Source organism: Schistocerca gregaria, chromosome X (genome assembly GCF_023897955.1).
Source record: "Schistocerca gregaria isolate iqSchGreg1 chromosome X, iqSchGreg1.2, whole genome shotgun sequence".
Taxonomy (NCBI): domain Eukaryota; kingdom Metazoa; phylum Arthropoda; class Insecta; order Orthoptera; family Acrididae; genus Schistocerca; species Schistocerca gregaria.
In genome coordinates, this window is record NC_064931.1 from 39,773,674 (window position 1) to 39,800,921 (window position 27,248).

The 27,248-nt window shown below is 45.0% G+C and overlaps 1 protein-coding gene and 2 non-coding genes across 3 annotated transcripts in view; 1 reads left to right on the forward strand and 2 right to left on the reverse strand.

The window, feature by feature from the left end:
• Window positions 1–27,248, forward strand: part of LOC126298949 (high affinity copper uptake protein 1-like) — a 175,352-nt gene that overhangs the window by 73,522 nt on the left and 74,582 nt on the right. The window lies entirely within an intron of this gene.
• On the reverse strand, window positions 6,036–6,110 carry Trnas-cga (transfer RNA serine (anticodon CGA)). The gene has a single exon. It is a non-coding gene; the product is annotated as a tRNA-Ser (tRNA).
• Trnas-cga (transfer RNA serine (anticodon CGA)) lies at window positions 6,336–6,410 on the reverse strand. Its single transcript has one exon. It is a non-coding gene; the product is annotated as a tRNA-Ser (tRNA).

Genomic DNA, 27,248 nt, shown 5'->3' on the forward strand with positions numbered 1-27,248 from the left:
TGGAGTCGCATGCCTGTTGCACAACACAATGCTGGCTGTTGATGACTCTACAGTTGTCGTCCCATATGTGCTCGACTGGACACTGGTGTTTGAGCTGTCCAAGGCAACATGTCGACATCCTGTAGAGCGTGTTGGTTTACAACAGCGATATGTGGGCGAGCGTTATCCTGTTGGAAAAACGTCCCTCGAATGCTGTTCACGAGTGGCAGCACAAGAAGTCGAATCACCAGAGGTACGTACAAATTTGCGGTCAAGGTGCATGGGATAACCACAAGAGTGCTCCCGCTGTCATACAAAATCGCACCCCAGACCAATAAATCCACGTGTAGGTCCAAAGTGTCTAGCACGCAGACAGGTTGGTTATAGGCCCTCAACTAGTTCCCTAACAAACACTCGGCCATCTCTGGCGCCGAAGCAGGACCAACTTTCATCAGGAAATACAATAAACCTGCACCCTGATCTCCAGTGAGCTCTTGCTTGACACCACTAACGTCAGTGGATTACACGGTACATGGCGTCTGGCTCGGAGCTGTCTTCGAAGCAACAGATTTGTAACAGTTGGTTGTGTCACTGTGGTGTCAACTGCTGCTGCAGATACAGTACGAAGCGCCAGCGCCAGATTCCCGCGGGGTCAGGGATTTTCTCTGCCTCGTGATGAGTGGGTGTTGTGTGATGTCCTTAGGTTAGTTAGGTTTAAGTAGTTCTAAGTTCAAGGGACTGATGACCATAGATGTTAAGTCCCATAGTGCTCAGAGCCAATAGCCAGCGCCAGAGCCCTATCTCCACTGTGTAGTGCCAAATGGCAGTGCGGACCGTACATTCTCGTGACTTCTGCTGCCAGCAGACACGTATTGTGGCTACATTCTTGTCAAGTCTTTGCGCAGTATCGCAGAAGGAACATCCAGCTTCTCGTAGACGTATTACGCGACTTCGTTCAAACTGACGTGCAGATAATGGCGTCTTTGTCACCTTAAAGGCATTCTTGACTTACATCAACTCACCAAGTCCAATCTTAAAGGTAACTAATGCTCGCGACCGTTACAGCGTGCATTTAAAGCAAACTAGGTCCACTCTTACGTGACTGGCGTGAAATCTGAATAGACATCCATCAGATGTAGAAACATGCCTACCAATTTTCGGTTCTGTTGCACAACTCCATGTTGCAATTTTTTTCCGTCAGTGTAGATGACACTCTAGCAAACCGTATGGCATCAGCTACGGTTAATAGCTGGCAAGTGCTTCAGCACCTGACATCCAGTGACGATAATGCAGTTGACATCGAAGGGGAAGTAGCAGCAATAGAGGTAGACAGGCAGAGGAAAGCTTGATTGCGTTAGATATCTGAAAAATGGTTGGAGATTTCATAATTGCTAGCGTTGCAGCATTTCCAGTGGAATCGTTTCCGGTACATGTAGACTTGAGTGCGTGGCTGCTAACTGAACTCTTGCAAAGAACACGGGACATTTAAATTTCTAAGAAAAAGACACATAGTCGGGATACAATCCCGTGGAGCCTAGAACTTTCCATGCTGAGGCGTTGGTTCAAATCGAGAAGAGTATGTGGATCCGCTTTAGGGTAGTCTGGGCACCCAGCGAGGCTCCGTGAATAATACAGAGAAATTAAGGTGCGCTGCGAGACGTTGCTTCAGGAAACTAAAAGAACAAACTGGGAAAAGTTGCTACGAAAGCAATTGCAATTTGTCGTATAGGGAAGATCGGGAAAGTTATTGACTGAAACGGTTAAGGGAGCTACTGCAATGACAACAATTCGTAGAGAGGATGATTGATTGGCGCATGGATGGAGAATGTCTGCTAACCACTCTGCATTCTAATAACACACACACACACACACACACACACACACACACACACACACACACACACACACACACACACAGATAATGAAGTACATGCACAACTTTTAGCTGAACTAGACAACCAATAAAACAACCAGGTGTTGGTGTTAGATTTTGCTCAAGAAGTTGCTACCGCAATTTCCAAGCTCAAAACTGGGAAGACACCAGTTCAGGATGGCGTCTACTTTATATGTCGTCCACTGATAGTATCTTATTTGACACTATTACCAATCGAGGCAGTGTCAGTAGGTAGGATCACAGCGATTTGGAAAACTATAGCAGTAGTGTTCAAAGGGGGAAAGGACGAAGACCCGGCATCACCGAAAATCTGTGCACCAACGTCTTGGCCAAGGTTGAGGAGCGTCCATAGGACGTGTAGAATAGGGAAGTATAGACGATGCGGTTAATACAGCTCTTCAGATTGTACAAAAATTGACTCCGAAGTATGCAGCTGCGCTCATGACTGATATCAGAGGCGCATTCGATAATACTTGGTGGGCTGTGATGTTAGCACGGTTCCGAGATCTCTGTCACCCAGATGACTGTACAAGGACTTTGTCGATTGCTGTAGTGGACGAAGGGTCCAATACCTTGCGTGGTAGAGCAAAGTAATGAAAGAGAATACCAAGGGCGGTCCGAAAGGCACCATAAGTGGTCCTTTCTCTGGGATCTCTGTATTAAATCCCTATTACGTCTCTTAGACGGTGTCGTTACATACGTGGATGACATTGTGTGTGTGTGTGTGTGTGTGTGTGTGTGTGTGTGTGTGTGTGTGTGTGTGTGTGTGTGTGTGTGGAGACTTGCGGAAGAGACGAATGATGTGCTTGTTGAGATGCAGCGGTGGAGCACGGGCAATAAGCTGAATATATATAAAGGGAAAACTTTGTCTCAGAGAAGTCCTTGACGACAGTATGTCATAGTTCCAGATGAATCTGCCGTGGTGGAAGAAATTTTTCGGTTCGTGACGTCGGCAAGGCTCAGCGTCGCCAGGAGCAGCTCCAAAGTAGTCCAGCATAGCTCTGGACGAAACGTCAGGAACCGAAGAGTTCCCGCGACCACGGCAGTGCGCCCCGGAAGATTCATCAGCAACTAAAACTCACTCTCTCTCTCTCGCGCCAAGAGTCCTTCCCTGAGGCTTGATGGAATTCCTATAAAACGAAGCACTGTTTGCAGGTATCTACACCTCCTCCTATACGAGGAAAGGAACATACTAGAACATATACAAATCCGTCACCCAGAAAGCGGCTAAAATTATACACAAGATTGCCCGTGCTTGCACTACCTACTGTAAAATCCGCTGTATAATGTGCAGTCATATCATGAAGCTATCTATCTTCAAAGCTATTGTGGGCTTCGCTGCCAGCGTCTGGGCTTATCGCCTTCGACTGGAGGGCTACAAAACAATTCTAAGACGAATTCAGCGCGGTGCACTTCTGAGGCTCTCAGGTTCCTTTCGCGTTAAACCTGTCGAGGGTTTACTGGCAATGCTCGGGATGCAGAAGCTCCTATTATTGATAAACTACTTACGAGCCTGGAAGTTAGGTGAATTGCAGGCTGAGTGGGACACAACAAGCGCTGAAAGGCGGGTGTACAGCATATTCTTAAGCATTATAAACTGTTTCAGATTACACTGCATTGTCTTTATTCCAGGTATGGTGCACATTTTAATAGGTCACGGTCAGTATCCCAAACATCTGCATTGAGTGGGATATAGTAACACACCAATCTTTGAGTGGTTCCCTTCAGTTGCCCCCGTTTCCAGGTTGGGAGAGAGAGAATGCAGTTAGACTGCAATCTCCGAACAGTTATAAATGACCAAACCTTGTGGACTACAGTTAATATGATTGCACATCGAATATCTAAAGGCAACTGCTCAATTTTCAGTCTAAAATATTAAGCGGACACTCCGAATATCAAAATAACATTAACGAACCAGTAGTAGTATTTCCTGCATTTAGAGAATGTCAGACACGAGTAAAATATAACTAAGAGAAACTTATTTATAGACAGTGGTCACCGACACGGGTATTAGTAGACTCGAGGATTACCGAGGCAATGTAGGACAGTATAGTAATAGTAGGTCTAATAATAGGTGTATCTGCAGTTAGTGGGCAAACCTTGTTTTTCCGAAACTGCCAGAAACAGATCAGATCCAGCAATATAAGCTGGAAGTTAATCACTTAGAACTTGAATTAAATTTCTTTTATTTTATGTTGTTTTTACTGTATGGTTAAATGACGATGGCGTCCTCTTGGGTAAAATATTCCGGAGGTAAAATAGTCCCCCATTCGGATGTCCGGGCGGGGACTACCCAGGACGACGTCGTTATCACGAGAAAGAAAAAAGCGTTCTACGGATCGGAACGTCGAATGTCAGATCCCTTAATCGCGCAGGTAGGTTAGAAAATTTAAAAAGGGAAATGGTTAGGTTAAAATTAGATAGAGTGGGAATTAGTGAAGTTCGGTGGCAGGAGGAACAACACTTTTGGTCAGGTGAATACAGGGTTATGAATACAAAGTCAAATAGAGGTAATGCAGGAGTAGGTTTAATAATGAATAAAAAAAATTGGACTGCGGGTAAGCTACTACAAACAGCATAGTGAACGTATTATTGTGGCCAAGATAGACACGAAGCCAATGCCAACTACAATAGTACAAGTTTATATGCCAACTAACTCTGCAGAGGATGAAGAAATTGATGGAATGTATGATGAGGTGAAAGAAATTATTCAGTTAGTGAAGGGAGACGAAAATTTAATAGTCATGGGTGACTGGAATTCGGTAGTAGGAAAAGGGAGAGAAGGAAACACAGTAAGTGAATATGGATTGGGGTTAAGAAATGAAAGAGGAAGCCGTCTGGTGGAATTTTGCACAGAGCATAACTTAATCATAGCTAACACTTGGTTCAAGAATCATAAAAGAAGGTTGTATACATGGAAGAATCCTCGAGATACTAGTAGGTATCAGATAGATTATATAATGGTAAGACAGAGATTTAGGAACCAGGTTTTAAATTGTAAGACATTTCCAGGGGCAGATGTGGACTCTGACCACAATCTATTGGTTATGGCCTGTAGATTAAAACTGACGAAATTGCAAAAAGGTGGTAATTTAAGGACACGGGACCTGGATAAACTGACTAAACCAGAGGTTGTACAGAGTTTCAGGGAGAGCATAAGGGAGCAATTGACAGAAATTGGGGGAAAGAAATACAGTAGATGAAGAATGGGTAACTCTGAGGGATGAAGTAGTGAAGGCAGCAGAGGACCAAGTAGGTAAAAAGAAGAGGGCTAGTAGAAATCCTTGGGTAACAGAAGAAATATTGAATTTAGTTGATTAAAGTAGAAAATATATAAATGCAGTAAATGAAACAGGCAAAAAGGAATACAAACGTCTCAAAAATGAAATCGACAGGAAGTGCAAAATGGCTAAGCAGGGATGGCTAGAGGACAAATGTAAGGATGTAGAGGCTTACCTCACTAGGGGGTAAGATAGATACTGCCTACAGGAAAATTAAAGAGACCTTTGGAGAAAAGAGAACCACTTGCATGAACATCAAGAGCTCAGATGGAAACCCAGTTTTAAGCAAAGAAGGGAAAGCAGAAAGGTGGAAGGAGTATATAGAGGGTCTATACAAGGGCGATGTACTTGAGGACAATATTATAGAAATGGAAGATGAAGTGGCAGATATGATAGTGCGTTAATGAGTTTGACAGAGCACTGAAAGACCTAATTCGAAACAAGGCCCCGGGAGTAGACAACATTCCATTAGAACTACTGACAGCCTTGGGAGAGCTAGTCCCGACGAAAGTCTACCATCTGGTGAGCAAGATGTATGAGACAGGTGAAATACCCTCAGACTTCAGGAAGAATATAATAATTCCAATCCCAAAGAAAGCAAGTGTTGACAGATGCGAAAATTACCGAACTATCAGTTTAATAAGTCACAGCTGCAAAATACTAACACGAATTCTTTACAGACGAATGGAGAAACTGGTAGAAGCCGACCTCGGGGAAGATCAGTTTGGATTCCGTAGGAATGTTGTCACACGTGAGGCAATACTGACCCTACGACTTATCTTAGGAGCTAGATTAAGGAAAGGCAAACCTACATTTCTAGCATTCCAGAATGAGATTTTCACTCTGCAGCGGAGTGAAACTTCCTGGCAGATTAAAACTGTGTGCCCGACCGAGACTCGAACTCGGGACCTTTGCCTTTCGCGGGCAAGTGCTCTACCAACTGAGCTACCGAAGCACGACTCACGTCCGGTACTCACAGCTTTACTTCTGCCAGTATCCGTCTCCTACCTTCCAAACTTTACAGAAGCTCTTCTGCGAACCTTGCAGAACTAGCACTCCTGAAAGAAAGGATACTGCGGAGACATGGCTTAGCCACAGCCTGGGGGATGTTTCCAGAATGAGATTTTCACTCTGCAGCGGAGTGTGCGCTGATATGAAACTTCCTGGCAGATTAAAACTGTGTGCCCGACCGAGACTCGAACTCGGGACCTTTGCCTTTCGCGGGCAAGTGCTCTACCAACTGAGCTACCGAAGCACGACTCACGTCCGGTACTCACAGCTTTACTTCTGCCAGTATCCGTCTCCTACCTTCCAAACTTTACAGAAGCTCTTCTGCGAACCTTGCAGAACTAGCACTCCTGAAAGAAAGGATACTGCGGAGACATGGCTTAGCCACAGCCTGGGGGATGTTTCCAGAATGAGATTTTCACTCTGCTGCTTCGGTAGCTCAGTTGGTAGAGCACTTGCCCGCGAAAGGCAAAGGTCCCGAGTTCGAGTCTCGGTCGGGCACACAGTTTTAATCTGCCAGGAAGTTTCATTTCTAGCATTTGTAGACTTAGAGAAAGTTTTTGACAATGTTGACTGGAATACTCTCTTTCAAATTCTGAAGGTTTCAGGGGTAAAATACAGGGAGCGAAAGGCTATTTACAATTTGTACAGATACCAGATGGCAGTTACAAGAGTCGAGGGGTATGATAGGGAAGCAGTGGATGGGAAGGGAGTGAGACAAAAAAAATGGCTCTGAGCACTATGGGACTCAACTTCTGTGGTCATTAGTCCCCTAGAACTTAGAACTACTTAAACCTAACTAACCTAAAAACATCACACACATTCATGCCCGAGGCAGGATTCGAACCTGCGACCGTAGCAGTCGCACGGTTCCGGACTGCGCGCCTAGAACCGCGAGACCACAGCGGCCGGCGGAGTGAGACAGGGTTGTAGCCTATCCCCGATGTTATTCAATCTGTATATTGAGCAAGCAGTAAAGGAAACAAAAGAAAAGTTCGGAGTAGACATTAAAATCCATGGAGAAGAAATAAAAACTTTGAGGTTCGCCGATGACATTGTAATTCTGTCAGAGACAGCAAGGGACTTGGAAGAGCAGTTGAATGGAATGGATAGTGTCTTGAAAGGAGGGTATAGGGTGAACATCAACAAAAGCAAAATGAGGATAATGGAATGTAGTCGAATGAAGTCGGGTGATGCTGAGGGAATTAGATTAGGAAATGCGACACTTAAAGTAGTAAAGGAGTTTTGCTATTTGGGGAGCAAAATAACTGATGATGGTCGAAGTAGAGAGGATATAAAATTTAGACTGGAAATGGCAAGGAAAGCGTTTCTGAAGAAGAAAAATTTGTTAACATCGAGTATTGATTTAAGTGTCAGGAAGTTCAAATGGTTCTGAGCACTATGGGACTCAACTGCTGTGGTCATTAGTCCCCTAGAACTTAGAACTACTTAAACCTAACTAACCTAAGGACATCACATACATCCATGCCCGAGGCAGGATTCGAACCTGCGACCGTAGCAGTCGCACGGTTCCGGACTGCGCGCCTAGAACCGCGAGACCACCGCGGCCGGCAGTCAGGAAGTCATTTCTGAAAATATTTGTATGGACTGTAGCCATGTATGGAAGTGAAACATGGACGATAAATAGTTTGGACAAGACGAGAATAGAAGCTTTTGAAATGTGGTGCCACAGAAGAATGCTGAAGATTAGATGGGTAGATCATATAACTAATGAGGAAGTATTGAATAGGATTGGGGAGAAGAGAAGTTTGTGGCACAACTTGAATAGGAGCAGGGATCGGTTGCTAGGTCATGTTCTGAGGCATCCAGGGATCACCAATTTAGTATTGGAGGGCAGCGTGGAGGGTAAAAATCGTAGAGGGAGACCAAGAGATGAATACACTAAACAGATTCAGAAGGATGTTGGTTGCGGTAGGTACTGGGAGATGAAGAAGCTTGCACGGGATAGAGTAACATGGAGAGCTGCATCAAACCAGTCTCACGATTGAAGACTACAACAACAACAACTTCAACAACAACAACATTGTTTAGTTGCATTTTCAGTGTTCCGTTTTATTTCTACATGCGTGTTAACAATTGTTGTCGTTAACATAATTTGACATATACAATGTCCAGTCACATTAATGTAGCCATCTGTCAAAAGCCTGAATAACGACCTTTTGCAGCGCGGACCACTGCGAGACGTGCAAGAAGTCAGTGCGGTTCTGTAAGGTATGTGGAGCCATGCCGAATAAGCACCGTCGCCAACTGCATTAGGTTTCTCGGTTGATCCACGGGGCGAACAGCCAGATCGAGGTGGTCGCACAGATTCTTGATTGGTTCCTATACCGGGGAGATTGGTGGCCGTGGGTGTAGTGTAAACTCGTCCCGGTACTCTTCGAAACATGCACGTACAGTGGGAGCTGTACGACGCGTTGCATTGTCCTGCTGGTAGATGCCCTTTTGCTGAGGAAAAACAAACTGCGTTTAAGGATGGACACGGTCCCTCAAGGATAAATGCATACTTGTGTTGAATCATGCTGCCTTCCAGAATTACTAGATCAAATGTCACCAATACATTTCCCAGGCCGTAACTCTCCCTCATCCGGTCTGAACCCTTCTGACGATTGTTTCAGGGTCTTTGCTTTCAGTCCGTCTGAAAAGGCGACCAGCCACCATTCAGTGGACATCCAGTTGCGGCGTTGGCCTTCGCCGCCGACAAGCAGCAGTCGGCACGGGTGCACAGTTTTCAAACTTGGCCGTTTCGGAAATGTTTCCACCCTTGCCTCGAAAGCCAGTGATTGTGCCCTTTTGGCTGTCAGATAAATCGCGCAGTTTCCGCAATGCTACGACGACTGTAGTGTTATCCACGTCCCCTACACGCTTTGTACACACTCCATTGCCAGTGCTGTCATCTGTCGTCCGCCGTTTCGCCACGTCGCCTTAGGAGAATTGCGATACGGTTCATATGAAAAAGACACGTACGACTTCCATCCCCAATACCAGTTCAATCGCCTTCGATGACCTCAACGTCGACAGGACGTTAAACCATTCTTTAATGAAGTGACTAATTCAAAAGGATTACGAAAAACATCACGTTTTTCGTTGTATAGTCATTTTGAGTCGTGAGAACAGTCATTACAGCCGAAGGTACTTTATCCAGTCATGGGCATAACTCTGATGTTGTTTGTGCATTTCTACACAGAAAGAAAAAAAATTGCATTATAGTTTAACGTACCGTCGACGATAAACTAATTAGAGACGGGGCGCAAGGCACTGGATAAATATGTAGGAGGAAATTGGCCGTGCCCTTTTCGAAAGAATAATACCGGCATTTACTGTAACAGATTTATGAAAACCACAGGAAACTAAATCAGTTTGGCTGGACGAGATTCGAACCCCTCTCCTCTGTAATACGAGAGCAGTACCTTATCCTCTGCGACAAATCGTTCAGTTGTTGCATTGAATCGATTTCGTGGCTCTGAACTGACAGTGAAAGCAGAAAAAAAACACACACACACATTCTTTAATGCAGTCTCTAAGAAAATATCGAGAAGGGATAATTATGGGAAGCTTGGCACGAAGATAGTTCAATGGAATGTCTATCTGTACCAAATCGCAGTCATGTCAACCCAGAAAAAAAACCGGATATACACTGTGAGAAAAGAAACTGAAGCACTCAGAAGACCTGGTCGCATGTCAACGTAACGTTGTACACGTACACGCCATCAGCGGATAGTAGAACAGTCCCCAGAGTATATTAGCGGTGTTAGTGTTCTGTGTTGTTAGCGGGCCGTGTAGCGCATAAGAGGAGCGTGAACAGCGTCTGTGTAAAGACACGTGCTCGCTGAGACAGCGTTATCAGCACTCGACAGCGCTTCAAAGGGGACTCATTGTGGGTCTCCATTCGGCCGGTTGTTCGAATCGTGCAATATCGAGATTTGTGGGGCATTCGATGACAAGGTTCGATTCGACCACGTCAGATCATCCCGAGGGAGGATCGCCGTATTGTGTATCACCTTCACAACTGCGCCTGTCATCCTAAAGCAGTGTCCGCGGTGCAACATTTTGTGTTATCCCGCGCTATCGGCTGGAGACGAGACGGTTGCTCTTGCAGTGGTTGGGCTACTGGGAAGCAGGGACTGCTGACGGACGGCATCGCACTGTGCTCAGCTACGAGTTGCTGTTCTGCACGACTCTCATCACCGTCTACGAATATGGCGGCCATCTGGGGAGAGGTCCCATTCTTCTAATGCTCTGGGGAGGAACAGCGTTGTTAATCCTGTAGAGAACCGTCGGATACGATTTCAGGTCACGGTCGGTAGTGACAGAGGGAACTCTGAAAACGCAACGGTACGTCACGGATATTCCTTCATTCCCAAGTTTTACCTCTCGTGCGACTGTATCGTGGTGCCATTTTTTCAACAGAACGATGCCATCCACACTGTTTGTATGATGTGGAGGTACTGCCGTGGCCAGCAAATTCCCCAGACCAGTGCCCGATAGAAGACGAGCGGGACCAGCTCGGACGTTAACTTCGCCCCTATGTCAGTATCCTGGTTGTTAAGGACCAATCGCGACAGTTTCGGGCCAGCTTGCCTCCGGAGAGGGTATCACAACTTTTAGGACACACTTCCCACCGAATCAGTGCAAGTCATCGTGCCAAATAGAGAGAAACGCTATACAGCTAAGTGGGCCCGTACAGCCGAGTTCCCGGTAAATTCGACGCGTGTTTGTAATCACTGAAATAACATAGTATACCCTTTTCTACGCGAAGTTTCGTTTCTTCCTTTCCTTCCGGGTGCTTCAAATTTTTACCGCGTAGTCTAAGTTAATCGCTCCTTCTGTCGGTGCTCGGTACAATAATTTCGTAATTAATCTGGCCCACAATGCTCATTTAAAATTAAATTACAAAAAATCTTAATACTTCCCTTTTTTAAAACTACGATTTGGCCTTAAATTTTTTTCGAATCTTCCCCTCGCTGTTTGTTTCATTGTGTTCCTCCGTTTTCCAATATTTTTTATTTCATAGCGGTAGTCAGTATATTCCGTGCACTATATGAGCAAAAGTATCTGGACGCCCGTACGTAATGCGGCATTGTGACGAGACGCAAACCCGCCAGTGCGGAGTAGTGTGTTGTCAGTGAGTCGGCCAGGAGAGCTCAGCGACGATTCATTGGATGTCACCTGGTTAACAGATCCATCAGGGGCATTTAAACTCTTCTAAAGCTGCCCAAGTCGGTTGTCGGTGAAGTGGAAACGCGAAGCAACAATCACAGTTGACATAAAACCGGGCAGACCGTGTACTGAGGGGCATTGCACAGAGAGATTGTAAAAGAAATCGCATTAAATGAGCGGAACTCGTGAGTTCCAAAGTGCTACCAGCCGTCCAGTTAGCACACACAGGGCCTTAAAAAGAATGATGTAGAATAGTAAAACAGCTCCTCTAGTCAGTGTTACGGGATGCTTGAGGTGGTGGAAAGAGCGACAGTGCGTGACTGAAACGAGTGTACTCTGTGGCATTCCGGTGGAAGGGTTTGTGTAAGTGCCTACAGTGAAGGACGGAGGGTGTTGTTGGTGTGTGTGTGTGTGGGGGGGGGGGGGGGGGTGTCTTACTGCGGTTAACGAAACACTCAATGGGGAATGATAGGAACGATATGAACACATTTTACAACCGTAAGTACTGATGACAAAAGAGAACCCAGCGTCTTACATCACTATCTGTAGCGGCAGCGTGTAATCTCCCCCCCCCCCCCCCCCCCCTCCTCCTTCCTTCTTCCATCTTTTGTCCGCATTGAACAATGCCCAGTCCAAGTAATTAATAAGCAAAGTCTTTAATGGAGATTTGAAAGGAGCGAAGATTACAACAAACTTTCAAGTTTACTTAGCTTGTCATGTTGTGATGGCTGATTGCCTAGCGGAAAATCTAACATCAGGTCCTCACGGTTGGTTTGAACTAAATAAATTGCAAGATTGTTCTTGCAGATTTGTTTTTACGGAACTATATTTTCTCACATTTTAGTATATCATACAGTATTTTGATATTTCGCATTAACGAAGCTGAAATTACATTGTTTACACCTATTATACAGAAATACGGCCGATCACACCAGAGGCAAGCTTATGACTGTCTCACTCCGCGGAGATAATATTCCAAAGCAATGAATTCCTCCTAGTTTTCGTTACATTATTAATTTCCATTATTATTTCATAAATCAATCCAGAAATAAACATAGTAAACAGTACTGGCTTGCGTAATTAATAATAGAAATTTGAACTGTGCAAATAATTCATAATGTCACATTTTTCAAAAAAAAAAATAATAATAATTTTAGCTGCACATTAAGAAGTAGTACTTATCGATTGTAACATCGAAACTAATATGTTTTATAAAGCAATTCCTTTTCAAAAATGTTAACTTGAAATATAACATACTGTGTATAAAATTATCAGAAAGTTTTCAGAAAAGCAACTGAGATAATATTGATTTGTCCAAAGTCGAAAAATAATACTCGCATCGACAATTACTGTTCAGGAAAAGTATTGCTGGAGGAGGATGTCCCGCTGAAGGAGGTGAAGGAGGAGAAGTAGATAGTGTTTAGTGTTCCGTCGGCAACGAGATCATTAGAGATGGCTCAAATGGTTCAAATGGCTCTGAGCACTATGGGACATAACGTCTATGGTCATCAGTCCCCTAGAACTTAGAACTACTTAAACCTAACTAACCTAAGGACATCACACAACACCCAGCCATCACGAGGCAGAAAATCCCTGGCCCCGCCGGGAATCGAACCCGGGCGTGGGAAGCGAGAACGCTACCGCACGACCACGAGCTGCGGGCATTAGAGATGGAGCTCAGACTCTGTTTAAGGATGGATGCGGAAGAAAATCGGCGGTGCCCTTTCAAAGGAATCATCCTGGCATTTGCACGGAGCGATTTACGGAAATGAAGTAAAGACTGTATGGCCGCATGCGGGTTCGAGCCGTCGTCCTCCGATAACTACTGGGTCACCACTGTCCTCTCTAGTTTCTGTTCTTGAGGAATACCGGGCTGTCATTTCACAGCAGACGTCCACACACCTTATTTAAAGTGTCCCCAGTTGAGTCATAAAGCCGAAGGGTGGACGCACCCTGTGTTAATGTCCACTAATGGTTGTCGGCGAGACTTTTGATCAATAATATATATTCTGTTTCATTATATGTACCTTTTCCCTAAAGTAACAGTAATTCTTCATGCTACTAGTACATAGTTTTATTTATTTTCTGTTCAGTTTTCCCATATGTAATATCTTTCCAAGTCACTTTTTAATACTCTTGTATTAAATCCATTTTATTTCATTTTGATAGTTAATTTAATTTCAGTAGCCTGTATAGACTATTAGGTTGTTTTACCACATGTGCAACTTCTCTTGTAATGATTAACAGAGCGAGCTGAGGCACGGTTAGCACACTGGACTTGCATTTGGGAGGATGACTGTTCATATCCGAGGCCGGCCATTCAGATTTAGGTTTTTCTCGATTTCGTTCAATCGCTCCACGCAGATGCTGGGATCGTTCCTTTGAACGAGTTTGACCGCTTTCCTCTCCCATTCTTGAAACAATCCGAGCTGCTTGTGCTCCATCTCGAATGAACTCTATGTCGACGGGACGTTACACCTTAATCTTCCTTTCTTTCTTCATGTGACGAGTGTAATTTTTTGTTAATCTTGTTGTGCTCTTTTCCTCTTCCGCCTCATCCTCACGCGCGTTTAGTCCTAACGTTTTTGTGGTTTGTTCATTTACTGTTGAGTTTTTAATATTTTCAGTTACGTGACTATTGCACTGACACTATGCGTTTGCACTTTACGCAGTAACTTCGAAAATGTACAAAACAGAGTATTCTCTTTAACGACAATAATCAGTTAGTCTGATGATGGCCTTGAAAACCAAAAACCGGTTAACGAAACACAGTAATACCGTAAAACAATTTTGAATTTTGTTCTTTTCATGTGTAATTTAGTTGACAAGTCATTATGAAAACACAATGTATTGTGTGACGAAATTGAAATTCCGACATTTGCCGCACTGGGGCATTGAAATGAATTAGATAGTGACGAGTGAAGATTTGTGCCGGACTGCGACTCAAACTCGGATTTCCCGCCTTATGCGCGCCGTCGCCTTAACAGCTTCGGCTATCCGAGCACGCTTTCCGTCCAGCCAAAATTCCTAACTTGTCGCACCCTATATTCTTAGCGAGCTCTGTCCATTACCCTCGTTGTTCGCAGCCTCACGCAGATTCCCGCTACAGGTCGGAAGAAGAGTGCATCTGCACTGAATGTCCATTAATTGCCGTCGAGGCGCGTATATTTATTATATGAATGCGAGATGTCTGTAAGAACAGACACCGTGCATTTACATAACTGATTCGCCTCGATGGGCAATGAAAGTAAACATTCAGTGCGAATATACGTTCGGCCTCCTGAGGGACTCGAAAATAAGTGAGCGTGGAGGACGTGAACGGGGTCTGCGGATAGGTGGCGCTAGGTGGGAGTTTTATCAGCCGAAGTAGTCTGCGCATTTGCCATAAAGTTTGATTGACTGGAAATAAATAGAGTGGAAACTTCTATATTCCTAGGTGTCAATATTGATGAGAATTTAAACTGGAAAAAGCACTTTTTGAAAATCCTAAAACAACAGAGTTCAGCCACATTTGCACTTAGAATAATTGCAAATCTTGGGGGGAGAGAAATCGGTGAGTTGACATACTTTGCTTATTTTCATTCAGTAATGTCGTGTGGAATAACGTTCTGAGGTAACTCATCTTTAAAAAAGAACGTCTTCATTGCTCAAAAAAGTGCTGTAAGAATAATATGTGGTGCTCACCCACGACCATCTTGCAAAATCTATTTAAGAAGTTGGGTATTCTGCCTTGTAAATAACCCACTGAAGCAGTTAGAAAGTAACTATGAGTTACATAATTAAAATATCAGAAGGAAAATGGACATTTATTACTACACATTCAGGTTGTCTTTAGCTCAAAAAAAAAGTGCACATTGCTGCTTCTCGAATTTTTGATCACTTTCCCAGTGACATAAATTGTTTGTCAGATAGCAAAGTAAAATTTGAAAACAAACAGAAAAAGATTCTCTTTGACAACTCCTATTCGGCAGAAGAATTGCAATGAGAAAATGGTGGTGGGTAGAAATTACTGACACACATCTGTATATTTAAAAACTTATAAATGTTCAGCATTTAGTCATATTTACAAAATTTGCGATGTGAATGTAAAATGACTTGTTGTACATCATTGATGATGTATCTTGCAAATCATCCACGAAACGTGAAACTAACTCCAATTATCTGTTCGCCTGCATTTCTTCATAGCTGAGAAGCCGGCACGGTAGCTCAGCGTGTTCGGTCAGAGGGTTAGCTGCTCTCTGTAATAAAAAAAAACTGAGTGAATGGATCAATAACGAAATTCAACGGACGTCAGGTGCCGTCCGCAACGAACAATAACGAACAAAATGAGATTACAAAAAAATTGGTGAGCGCCGCTGACATCCGTGCAGGGGACCCGAGTACAATTCCTGCTTCGGCCACGGATTTTATGTGGGAGAAAGATCTGGTACGGGGTGCACTCGGCCTCATAAGGCCAACTGAGAAGCTACTAGACCGATTAGTAGCGGTTGCAAGCTCAAGAAACCAGACAACTACCGGTAGAGCGGTCAACTGACCACATGTCCTCTTCCATGTACAGGGTCAGAATGCGGAACTTTACCTTACTACCTACATCTGTCGTTTGCAAGACATCGCGTACGACTAAAGAAAGTCGTGTTTAACACGTGTGGTTTTTTTCTGAATCCCTACTGGTTCTTTGAGAGAAACCAGTTCTTATCCAGAAACGTCATCATGTTTGAGGAAAAGAATATGTTCTAGGACCCTGCAGCAGACCGACATCAGAGACATTGGCCTGCAGTGTTGTGCATCCATTCTGTTAACCTTTCTGCAAACAAGAGTGGCTTGCACTCTTTTACAGTTACACGGGACTACTCCCTGCGGAAGCGATTCTCGAGAAATACGAGCTAGGAAAGGAGCGCTTTCCACGGCGTATTCAGTGTAGTACACTGCCGGAAACAAAAATTAGTACATCCTTTTAGAGATTTCTAATTCACTGTAGATTTATTGTTGCAACAGTGCATATGAAGTACATGAAACGATGCAGTTACAGATAAATATGGCAAACTGTACTGAGGTACCAGGTATCGATCCGTGCTGAAACACCCATCTTAGTATCTGGTGTAGCCTCCGCGGGGGCTGACTCAGTCGATCATAAAATGGCGAATACTGTCCTGGAATACGTTATGCCACGCCTGCTCGACCTTTTCATGTAGTACTGTAACGTGTTGGCTGACGAGGTGCACTAGTCATTTCTCGTTCCATCATCCCACACGTGGTCTACTGGACACAGGTCTGGAGATCGTGCTGGCCAGGGAAGTTGCTGCGCGTCTGGCAGAGCACGCAGTTTCACGGCCAGTGTATGGGCGAGCATTATCCCGCTGGAACGGTAGTCGCATTCTTGTTGCAAGAAGGATAAAAGAACGGGTCTAAGAACATTCTGCACATATAGAACGCTAGTTAATGTTCCTTCCGGAAACATCAAAGGGGAAAGAGCCCTGGGGTGAGGCCAGTGTGTCTTGGACACCGCTGACCAGGTCTACGTGGTACGCGTAAACGACCGTCACTTGCGTGCAGATAGGATCTGCTTTTATCGCTGAAGACCACGGTCAGCCATTCCATCTGCCAAATGATCCTCTGCTGGCAACAGTCGAGCCGTGCACATAGATGCTGTGGCAGGCGGGCTAGAGGTGTACGTGCCCGTAGCCCCACTGCTAACAACTCGTTCTCAACAGTTCGTATTGACACATCTGGGCTCACAAGCCCTCTTTCCTGCGCTGTGGTAGCTATACGATCTGCCACTGCTGCCCTTACAGTACGATGATCCAGGCGGCCGTCTTTGCTGCGTGGATGCCCACAACCTCGCTTATGGGGGTGAGAGTGTTCGCGTGACCGCTGATAACAGCATCGTTGCAGAACTGACGCAGCACGTCCAACGTGTGTGGTAGTTCTACGAGATTACAATCCCTCGACTCGGAAGGCCACAATTTGATCCCTTTCAAACTCGCTTAGTTGGCTGCAGGAAGCAAGAGTGTCTCTGTGGCACGGTTGCCTCTTTGCCCCAACTGACCCTTCTGGCTGTGAATATTCCCTATTAAAAGGTAGACACAGATGGCGTTCTAGTGGATATGCCACTACTCCGTTTTTTTTTTTCCAGCAGTGTATAAATTGAACTCCTTCATTGCCTTGGTGCCTTCGTGGCTTTAAGTCATCTCAACTGTTCTTCCACTACCGAAAGTGCTGACATCGACATCTAATTTGTGAGTCTGTGACGTGTCACAGTAGTATCTTCTTGCGTGAATATATTTAAAAATGTAGAATTTAAAGTTTACGATTTCTGAAACTTCCTGGCAGATTAAAACTGTGTTCCCGACCGAGACTCGAACTCGGGACCTGTGAGGAAAGCTTCTGTAAAGTTTGGAAGGTAGGAGACGAGATACTGGCAGAAGTAAAGCTGTGAGTACCGGGCGTGAGTCGTGATTCGGTAGCTCAGATGGTAGAGCACTTGCCCGCGAAAGGAAAAGGTCCCGAGTTCGAGTCTCGGTCGGGCACAAAGTTTTAATCTGCCAGGAAGTTTCATATCAGCGCACACTCCGCTGCAGAGTGAAAATCTCATTCTGTTTACGATTTCTCTCTGCTTTATACAGTTTAGACACCACAGTGATCCATGAGAGATGGAATGGATGTTTAAATCCGGTTATTGACCAGAACTTCCTAGGATATTCTGAGAATTCTGTCGTCGGAATCTGACTAAATATTATTGTAGACTTGACGCATGGCCCTTCTTATGGATTCACGAGTTGCTATTAACGTTTCTCTGTCATTATCCCTGCAATCTTTTTTGTAGCCAGGATGTACAGCCGGCCGGTGTGGCCGAGCGGTTCTAGGCGCTTCAGTCTGGAACCGCGTGACCGCTACGGTCGCAGGTTTGAATCCTGCCTCGGGCATGGATGTGTGTGATGTCCTTAGGTTAGTTAGGTTTAAGTAGAGCTAAGTTCTATTGGACTGATGACCTCAGATGTTAAGTCCCATAGTGCTCAGAGCCATTTGAACCAGGGTGTACAAATCGCAGCATTTTGTGGTTAGTGCCATTAACTCGAGGTGGGTCTTTGCCATCTTATATTACTTTACACATGGCTATATGTTAAACACCCTATCCTGCCATATTAATATGACCAACTGTCAAAAGGTTCTAAACACCTCTTGCAGCGTTAAGGGCTGCGAGACACAGGAATAGAGCCAATGAGCTTCTGGAAGTTGCCTTCCGGCATGCGGAGCCATGGCGACTTCAGTGCCGTCGCCAGCTGCGCTAGATTTCTCAGTTGATCCGTGGCGTGAACAGACCGATCGATGTGATCCCAGTGGTTGTCGATTGGGTTTAAATCCGGGGAGTTTGGTGCCCGGGAGAGGACGGTATACTCATCCTTGTGCTCTGCGGACCATGCACGTACACGCCGAGCTGTGTGCCACGTTGCATTGTCTGCGGGCAGGTGTCAACGGGATCAGGAAAAACAAACTGCATGTAGGGGTGTACATGGTCCCCAAGCATAGATGCATACTTGTGGTGATCCATTATGGTTTCCAGTTGATAACACCACCCGGGGAAAGCCACGAAAGTGTTCCCCAGAAGGTAGCGCTCCCTCCACTGGGCTCAACCCTACCGACGATCTGCGCGATGGAGCATAAAACGTGATTCATCTGAAAAGGCCTCCTCTCGCCACTCAGTGGAAGGTCAGTTGCCTTCGTCACCAATGAACAGTATGGGTGCATGAGTCAGGTGCCTGCTGCGGAGGCCCATATGCATCAACGTTCGCCGAACGGTCGTTGCGGAGACACTATTGGTATCCTCTTGGTTCATCTGGGTCGTCAGTTGCCCGACAATTACGTGTTTTCGCCCGTACACGCACTGAAGCGCCAAAGAAACTGGTATATGCATGCATATTCAAATACAGTGATATGCAAACAGGCAGAATACGACGCTGCGGTCGGCAACGCCTATATGACAAGTGCCTGGCACAGTTGTTCGATCTGTTACTGTTGCTACAATATCAGGTTATCAAGATTTGAGTGTAAACGTAGTCTTGCAGTCGGCGCACGAGCGATGGGACACAGCATCTCCGAAGTAGTAATGAAGTGGGGATTTTCCCATACGACCATTTCACGAGTGTACCCTGAGTATCAGGAATCCGGCAAAACATCAAGTCTCTGACATGGCTGCAGCCGCAAAAAGATCCTGCAAGAACGAAACCAACGACGACTGAAAAGAATCCTTCAACATGACGGAAGTGCAACCCTTCCGGAAATCGGTGCAGATTTCACTTCTGGGCCATCAACAAGTGTCAACGTGCGGAACATTCAACGAATCGATATGGGCGTTCGGAGCCGAAGGCCCACTCGTCTCCCCTTGACTGCACGACACAAAGCTTTGCGCCTCGCCTGGGTCCGTCAGCACCGACATTGGACTGTAGATGACTGGAAACATGTTTGGTCGAACGAGTCACGTTTCAAATTGTATCAAGTGGATGGACGTGTATTGGTATGGAGACAACCTCATGAATCCATGGACCCTGCATGTCAGCAGGGGACTGTTCAAGCTGGTGGAGGCACTGTAATTGTGTAGGGAGTGTGCAGTTGGAGTAATATGGGACCCCTGATACGTCTAGATACGACTCTGACAGGTGACATGCTCGTAAGCATCCTGTCTGATCACCTGCATCCATTCATGTCCATTGTGCATTCCGACGGACTTGGGTAATTCCAGGAGGACAGTGTGGCACCCCACACGTCCAGAATTGCTACAGACAGGCTCCTGGACCACTCTTCTGAGTTTAGACACTTCCATTGGCCACCAGAATCCCCTGACATGAACATTATTGGCATATCTTGGATGCCTTGCAACGTGCTGTTCGCACTCTTACGGATTTATGGGTAGCAATGCAGGATTCATGGTGTCAGTTCCCTCCAGTTCCTTCAGACATTAATCGAGTTCATTTCACGTCGCGTTGCGGCACTTCTGCGTGCTCGCGAGGCCCTTCACAGTATTAGGTATGTGTGCCAGTTTCTTTGGTTCTTCATTGTATAAAGAGGAGGAATATGTTTGGGAGGTTCATTATGTCTAGTGTTTAAATGCCCTAATAATGTCGTTAAAACTGACCGCTGGACAAAAAATGAGACAGCATATTTTCACAGCACAGTATACTACAAAATTTTCTTGCTTGCAGTCGGTTTTAACAAAAAAAACTATACACTGTTGTTTAAAAAAATATGTAGCTAATCTGTCAATAATTTTTCGGTACATTTGCTAACAACGTTTCCGCTTTGTATATATCCATCCCAGTATTTGTTAAAAGTATCGTGTAAAAATTTGAAGTAAATTGGTCGAGAACTTTTCGAGATTTTTGCTAACAATACTAAACAACGACTTGTCTATATATAATACTATAAATATAAAGCCGGCCGGGGTGGCCGAGCGGTTCTAGACGCTACAGTCTGGAACCGCGTGACCGCTACGGTCACAGGTTCGAATCCTGCCTCGGGCGGGCACTGTGAACTTGTACGACTTCCATCTGGATTTATGATTGTACATGAGGTTGGTTTTATTATATATTTTCTGGCGTGCTTTAAAGTTTGCTTTGTCAAGTTAGCTACACAAGAAGTAATATCATCTGCAAAACTGATACATTTCATTAACGCGTATGCCTTCTTTTTTCATGTTTAGGGAAAACTGGTATACGTCTAGATACAACTCTGACAGGTGACACGCATTTAAGCATACTGTCTGATCGCCTGCATCCATTCATGTCCATTGTGCATTCCGACGGACTTAGGCAAATCTAACAAGACAATGCAACACCACACACTTCCAGAATTGGTACAGAGTGGCTCTAGGAACACTCTTCTGAGCTTAAAAATTTCCGCTGGCCGCTCCCTATGCACGAACATATCTGGGATGCCTTGCAATATGCTGTTTAGAAGAGATCTCCACCCTCTCGTACTCTTACGGATCTATCACAGCCCTGCAATATTAATGGTGTCAATTCCCTCCAGTACTTCAGACATTAGTCGAGTCCATTTCACGTCGTGTTGTGGTACTTGTGCGTGCTCGCGGGTGCCCTACACTATATTAAGCATGTGTACCACTGAAGAGCCAAAGAAAGCATGTGTACCACTTTGGCTCTTCAGTGTATACCCGCAGCGCATCGCAGTTGCCTCGGCGCCAGTTTTGGTAGCGCCTTTTTTGCCATGCACGGTACACTTTAACCACGGCGGAATGCGAACGTTTTTAAAACTGAGCTTCTTCGATAATGCTTCTATCCTTGGCCTGAAAGCCAATGATCATGCCCTTCTGGATGTCAGATCGCTACTTTTCCGCATTACGGCAACGACTGTATTGTTTCCTGCGTCTCCCCGACACCATCCACTGCTAGTGGTGCCACGTGGCGTTTGTAAGTGGCATTGCACTTTCACGTAGAGTCACAATGTGACTGACTTACGTGGCTGTGAGAACTATAGACGTAAGCGCTCCTCTCTGTGAAAATATACTTCATCTGGGGTGAGAACTGAACTGTTTGGCGGCTACCTTCGTGAAGTGAACTTGCCAGGTTGCACTGACAGTACCACGGCTCTCGACACGGCTGTGCGGTTGCGAGCCGTGAATTGTCCGATCTCAGGTTTCAGCGGCGGCAGTCTGAAAAAGGCCAAGTCTCAGTACCTTGTCGCTTGTAAGCTGTTGTAACGCACAAAACGTAGAACACGGCACGTTTCTTGGGACGTGGTTTTTTTCCAAAACTAGTTTGCCACACAGTTGGGACCAGCCTCCAGTGGTCGTATGAGTTCAAATGGCTCTGAGCACTATGGGACTCAACTGCTGTGGTTATTAGTCCCCTAGAACTTAGAACTACTTAAACCTAACTAACCTAAGGACATCACACACATCCATGCCCGAGGCAGGATTCGAACCTGCGACCGTAGCAGTCGCACGGATCCGGACTGCGCGCCTAGAACCGCGAGACCACCGCGGCCGGCCGAAGGTCGTATGAGTGACAAGTCAAGTGGTCAACTGAGGTCAAGGTCGGTCGAAGCCACGTGGCCCCAATTTCTAAATATGGTCAAATATGTTTTCATATTTATTACCTTACTTACATATAATACTTCAAGGTAACGTTTAATAAAATTTAATTCAATAATTTAAGGTCTTGCATATGATGTGCACCATCAGTTTTGAACTATTATTTGGCCAATATAATCGACACTACCCAGCACATTGAAAGTTCCATCACAGTCAACTTTGAGTCCTTCCATTCGCATAACACAAAATCACTATTTACAAATAATAATTCTCCCCATCGTAACAATGAAATACAATTTTAGAGTACCTCGTACTCGTGGCGTAAGTGCACAGAAACTGACCTAGTGACCAGTGGGAGTAGATATTTTAGATTTTTACTATCACTCGAATTACACAGAACTGACAATTGCCCGCTGTTGCAGGCTCTGACTTGCGTAAAATGTCTGTATACCGAATCATTACGGTTGGCGTTAAAAAATAAAATGAATTGTGTTACACATTCATAGATTTTAGATTTCTGGATAGAAATTAAAAGCAAGGATTAAAACTCATACTGTAAATGCACACTGTAGCTGAACTCTTAATTAGTGCAATAAACAAAACAGCGCTAAGTGACCCAAATTATCACAGTCTCAACTCAAGCGTTTAGGTGTCGGGTTCTGGGAGCGTGATGGTTCGCTGAACGGCGAGCGTCATTTGTTGCCAGATGGTATCAACATTGATTTTTAGGCGAGTTTTATTAACAATGCAAGACAAACTGTAGCTTAAATCGGTAATAGTACACAGCAGACCGTAATGAAACGCACACAAATAAAGCTCATCTGTCAATAATACATAAATTCTGGCCTAATAAAATCTAATTACGTCACATGCATTCTTCAAAAGTTCGAAAATACACACAGTTTTATGTTACTGATTCGTGTACACAATCCTAAACTTATTTTCGATTCAAAAGTGATAACGGTTAATTAGCGTAAAAAGGGCAGTGTGCTGCGGGACCCCAAAATACTGACACGAATTATTTACAAAAGAATGAAAAAATTATGGTGACACTAATTGTGTATTCATTGACTTGTTCCACATAATTTTCATAAAAGAATCGTTTAAATGAACCACTGAAAAGAAATGTAGGAAAACACAAGCAACACTGGCCCTACGACTTCTCTTAGATTTGCCTTTCTTCTTCAATCTTCTGAGTGAAAGGTTGTCTACTACTTATATAGAAACCAGACTACGGTTACATGAAAGGAAAGCAGTAATAAAGGCGGCAGTGAGACGTGGTTGTACTATATACCCGAAGTTATTCAGTTTGTACACTGAACAAACAATAAAGAAAACAATGGAGGAGGTGGAGGAGGAGATTAGTGTTTAACGTCCCGTCGACAACGAGGTCATTAGAGACGGAGCGCAAGCTCGGGTGAGGGAAGGATGGGGAAGGAAATCGGCCGTGCCCTTTCAAAGGAACCATCCCGGCATTTGCCTGAAGCGATTTAGGGAAATCACGGAAAACCTAAATCAGGATGGCCAGAGACGGAATTGAACCGTCGTCCTCCCGAATGCGAGTCCAGTGTGCTAACCACTGCGCCACCTCGCTCGGTAAAACAATGGAGGAATCTGGAAACGGAATTAAAATTTCTTGGAGAAGAAAAAAAAAGTTGAAAAATTCAGTCATCGGCAAACCTCAGGAACGACAAATGACTTTGAAGAATAGTTGAACGAAATGTGTAGTGCCTCGATTTGAGGTTATAATATGAACATTAACAAAAGTAAATTAAGGGTGTTGAAATGTACTCGAGTTACATCAAGCAGTGCTGAGGTAACTACACTCTAAGGAAAAAAAGGTACTCAACGAAGGAATTATCCTAACATGGCGGAAATCGATAGACGTGACGTACATGTAAGACAAACAAATCATTACAATTTAAGAAAAAATGCAGTATTTGTTCAAGAGAAATAGCTTCATAAGTTGAGCAAGTCAGTAACGCGGTGGTCCACCTCTAGCGCTTATGTAAGCAGTTATTCACCTTGGCATTGATTGATAGAGTTGGTGAATGTCTTCCTGAGGGAAATCGTGCCAAATTCTGTCCAATTGGCGCGTTAGATCGTCAGAATCCCGAGATAGTTTGAGGGCCCTGCCCAAAATGCTCCAACGTTCTCAATTGGGAGCAGATGCGGCGTCGTTGCTGACCAAGGTAAGGTTTGATAAGCACGAAGACAGGAACGAGAAGCTCCGTGCGCAGGCGGCCATTATCTTGCTGAAATGTAGATCCAGGATGGCTTGCCACGAAGGGCAACAAAACAGGGCATACAGTATCGTCTACGTACCATTGTGTTGTAAGGGAGCCGCGGATGACAACCAAAGGGGTCCTACTATGAAAAGAAATGCGATCCCAATCCATCACTCCTGGCAGGTGACGGTCAGGCTTATATACCACCGTTGTCCGGGGCGTCTGCAGACATCTACGCTGGACACTGGGGCTCAGTTCGAAGCAGGATTCATCACTAAAGACAATCCTACCCAGTCAGTGACACCCCGCCCCCTCCCCCGTCGGAGGTTCGAGTCCTCCCTCGGGCATGGGTGAGTGTGTGTCGTCCTTAGAGTAAGTTAGATTGAGTAGTGCTTAAGCTTAGAGACCGATGACCTCAGAAGTTTGGTCCCAGAAGACCTTACCACAAATTTCCAATTTCCAGGCAGTGTACTCAGTGCAACCTGTTTGCGACAGCCATCAATGGCATCTCCTCTGCAGTGAGAGGCCCTATCATAAGCTCATTTTTTGTGGATGACTTAGATTTCCTAATCTTCAACCTTTCTCATAACGACAACGATAAAGCTGCAGTTGACCAAGAATCTGGGAAAATGAGCTAAGAAACTGGTTTTATGTTCTGATGACAGAAAACTGTTCGTTTAAATCGTAAATAATTCACGTCGACGTTTTAATCGACCAGAACTCAGTGGAGGGCAATATTTTAAAATTTAAGGTGAATGTGCGCTTTCTGGGTCTAATATTTGATAAGAAATTAGCTCTGCTACCGCACGTGAAGGACACAACCGAGGGAATTAAATCACAGAAGGTTTTTAAATGCCTCAGGCGTGGGGTGCGGACTGGTCCAGTCTCCTGCTGTTTTATAGGTCATTTGTCAGATTCAGACTAGGTTACGGCGGCACGGTTTATGAATCGGCACGTGCCTCGTACACTGAGGGTATTCGGATATCAATCGGAGCCTATCGGACCAACGCAGTTCAGAGTCTGTGTGCAGAGGCTGGCGAACCGTCACTCAGAATACGGCAGCGCCTCCATGTGGCTAGACGGGCTTTGAAGATAATGGCATTGCCTCAGTCATTGGCAGCGAGTGTGGCAGACCAGCCAGACTTTGTGGGGATATTCGGGAAGCGGCCACGCACTAACGATTTTCTCACGTATCTCTATGCATCAGACCTTATGAGCAGCCAGAGATGGTACAAACTGCCGCTTTGGCGTCTTCGGACACCCAAAGTGATTTTAAGCTTTCCAGAGGACAAGAAATCTTTTACTCCAGATTAGATTTTGCCAAGTCTGTTTTCTCCAGTTTTAAATTTGTATGTATACTGAAGGAACCAAGGAAGTAATGCACTCGGCCACTCGGCTGCGTAGCAGTTTTTTCAAGAACAAATTATGATACGGAAGTGTATGGAGTCCTGAAGGTACTGGGGCAAGTAAAAAGACGTCACAGTACAAAGTTTCTCATCTGCTCTGACTCGCACAATACTCTACAAGCGGTAGAACAAATGTATCCAGTAGAAAAAATTATACACACCATCCATATTTCCTTACAGCGGATTCAAAACCGAGGCAAGGAGGTGGCCTTTTTGCTGTGTACCAGGAAACGGTGTAAATTACGACGACGTAGCTGACAAGCAACCAAAGAAGCGTGTAGAGACATTGTTGTAATTCGTTGTGTAATCCCCCAGCACGTCATCTCTGTCTGACAGTCACACGTCAGTGGAAAAACGAATGTTGGTATATGGCAAACAGCAAATTGCGGTCAGTCAAGTCGACTATCCAGGCATGGCGGACCTCATGTCAACCACAGCGATGGGAGGAAGTGCTTTCTCACTAGAACTGAGAATAGAACATTCTACATTGACACACTGTTTCCTCCTCCAGCGGGAACTCTTCCAGTAAGTAAAGTTTGTAGTATACCACTTTCAGTCCAGCATGTTTTAAATACATGTGTTACACTGGCATTCAGAATTAAAGCAACAAACCGCTATTTCCCCGTTCTGTGTATGTGTGTGTGTGTGTGTGTGTGTGTGTGTGTGTGTGTGTGTGTGTGTGTGTGTGTGTGTCACTACTTAACCTAAATTATCCTAAGGACACACACACACACACACACACACACACACACACACACACACACACACACACACACACACGCCCGAGGGAGGACTCGAACCTCCGCTGAGATCAGCCGCACAGTCCATGACTGCAGCGCCTTAGACAGCTCGGTCCCCGTTATGTGTCTAATTCACGATATAATCTTACAAACTGTCAACAGATGTACGTACGATCGTGTTCTGCGCGGAAGGTGGCATTCCGGGCAACGGACAACCATGACTTGAGGGCATCTATCAAACGGGGTAGCGTTGCCGGGCAGTCCCTCATCCACAAGTGTTGTGTACACTGTCACAGACAGTACAGTATGGCACAGAGAAGACGCTTACCAGACACTCTGCGGCTGAGGGTTATAGGAAGACAGTTGTTCTTCCCGCGAACCATACGTGACTGGATCAGGAAAGGGAGGTAATGACAGTGGCACGTGGAGTGCCCTCCGCCACACACCGTTGGGTGGCTTTCGGAATTTAAATGTAGATGTAGATGTAGAA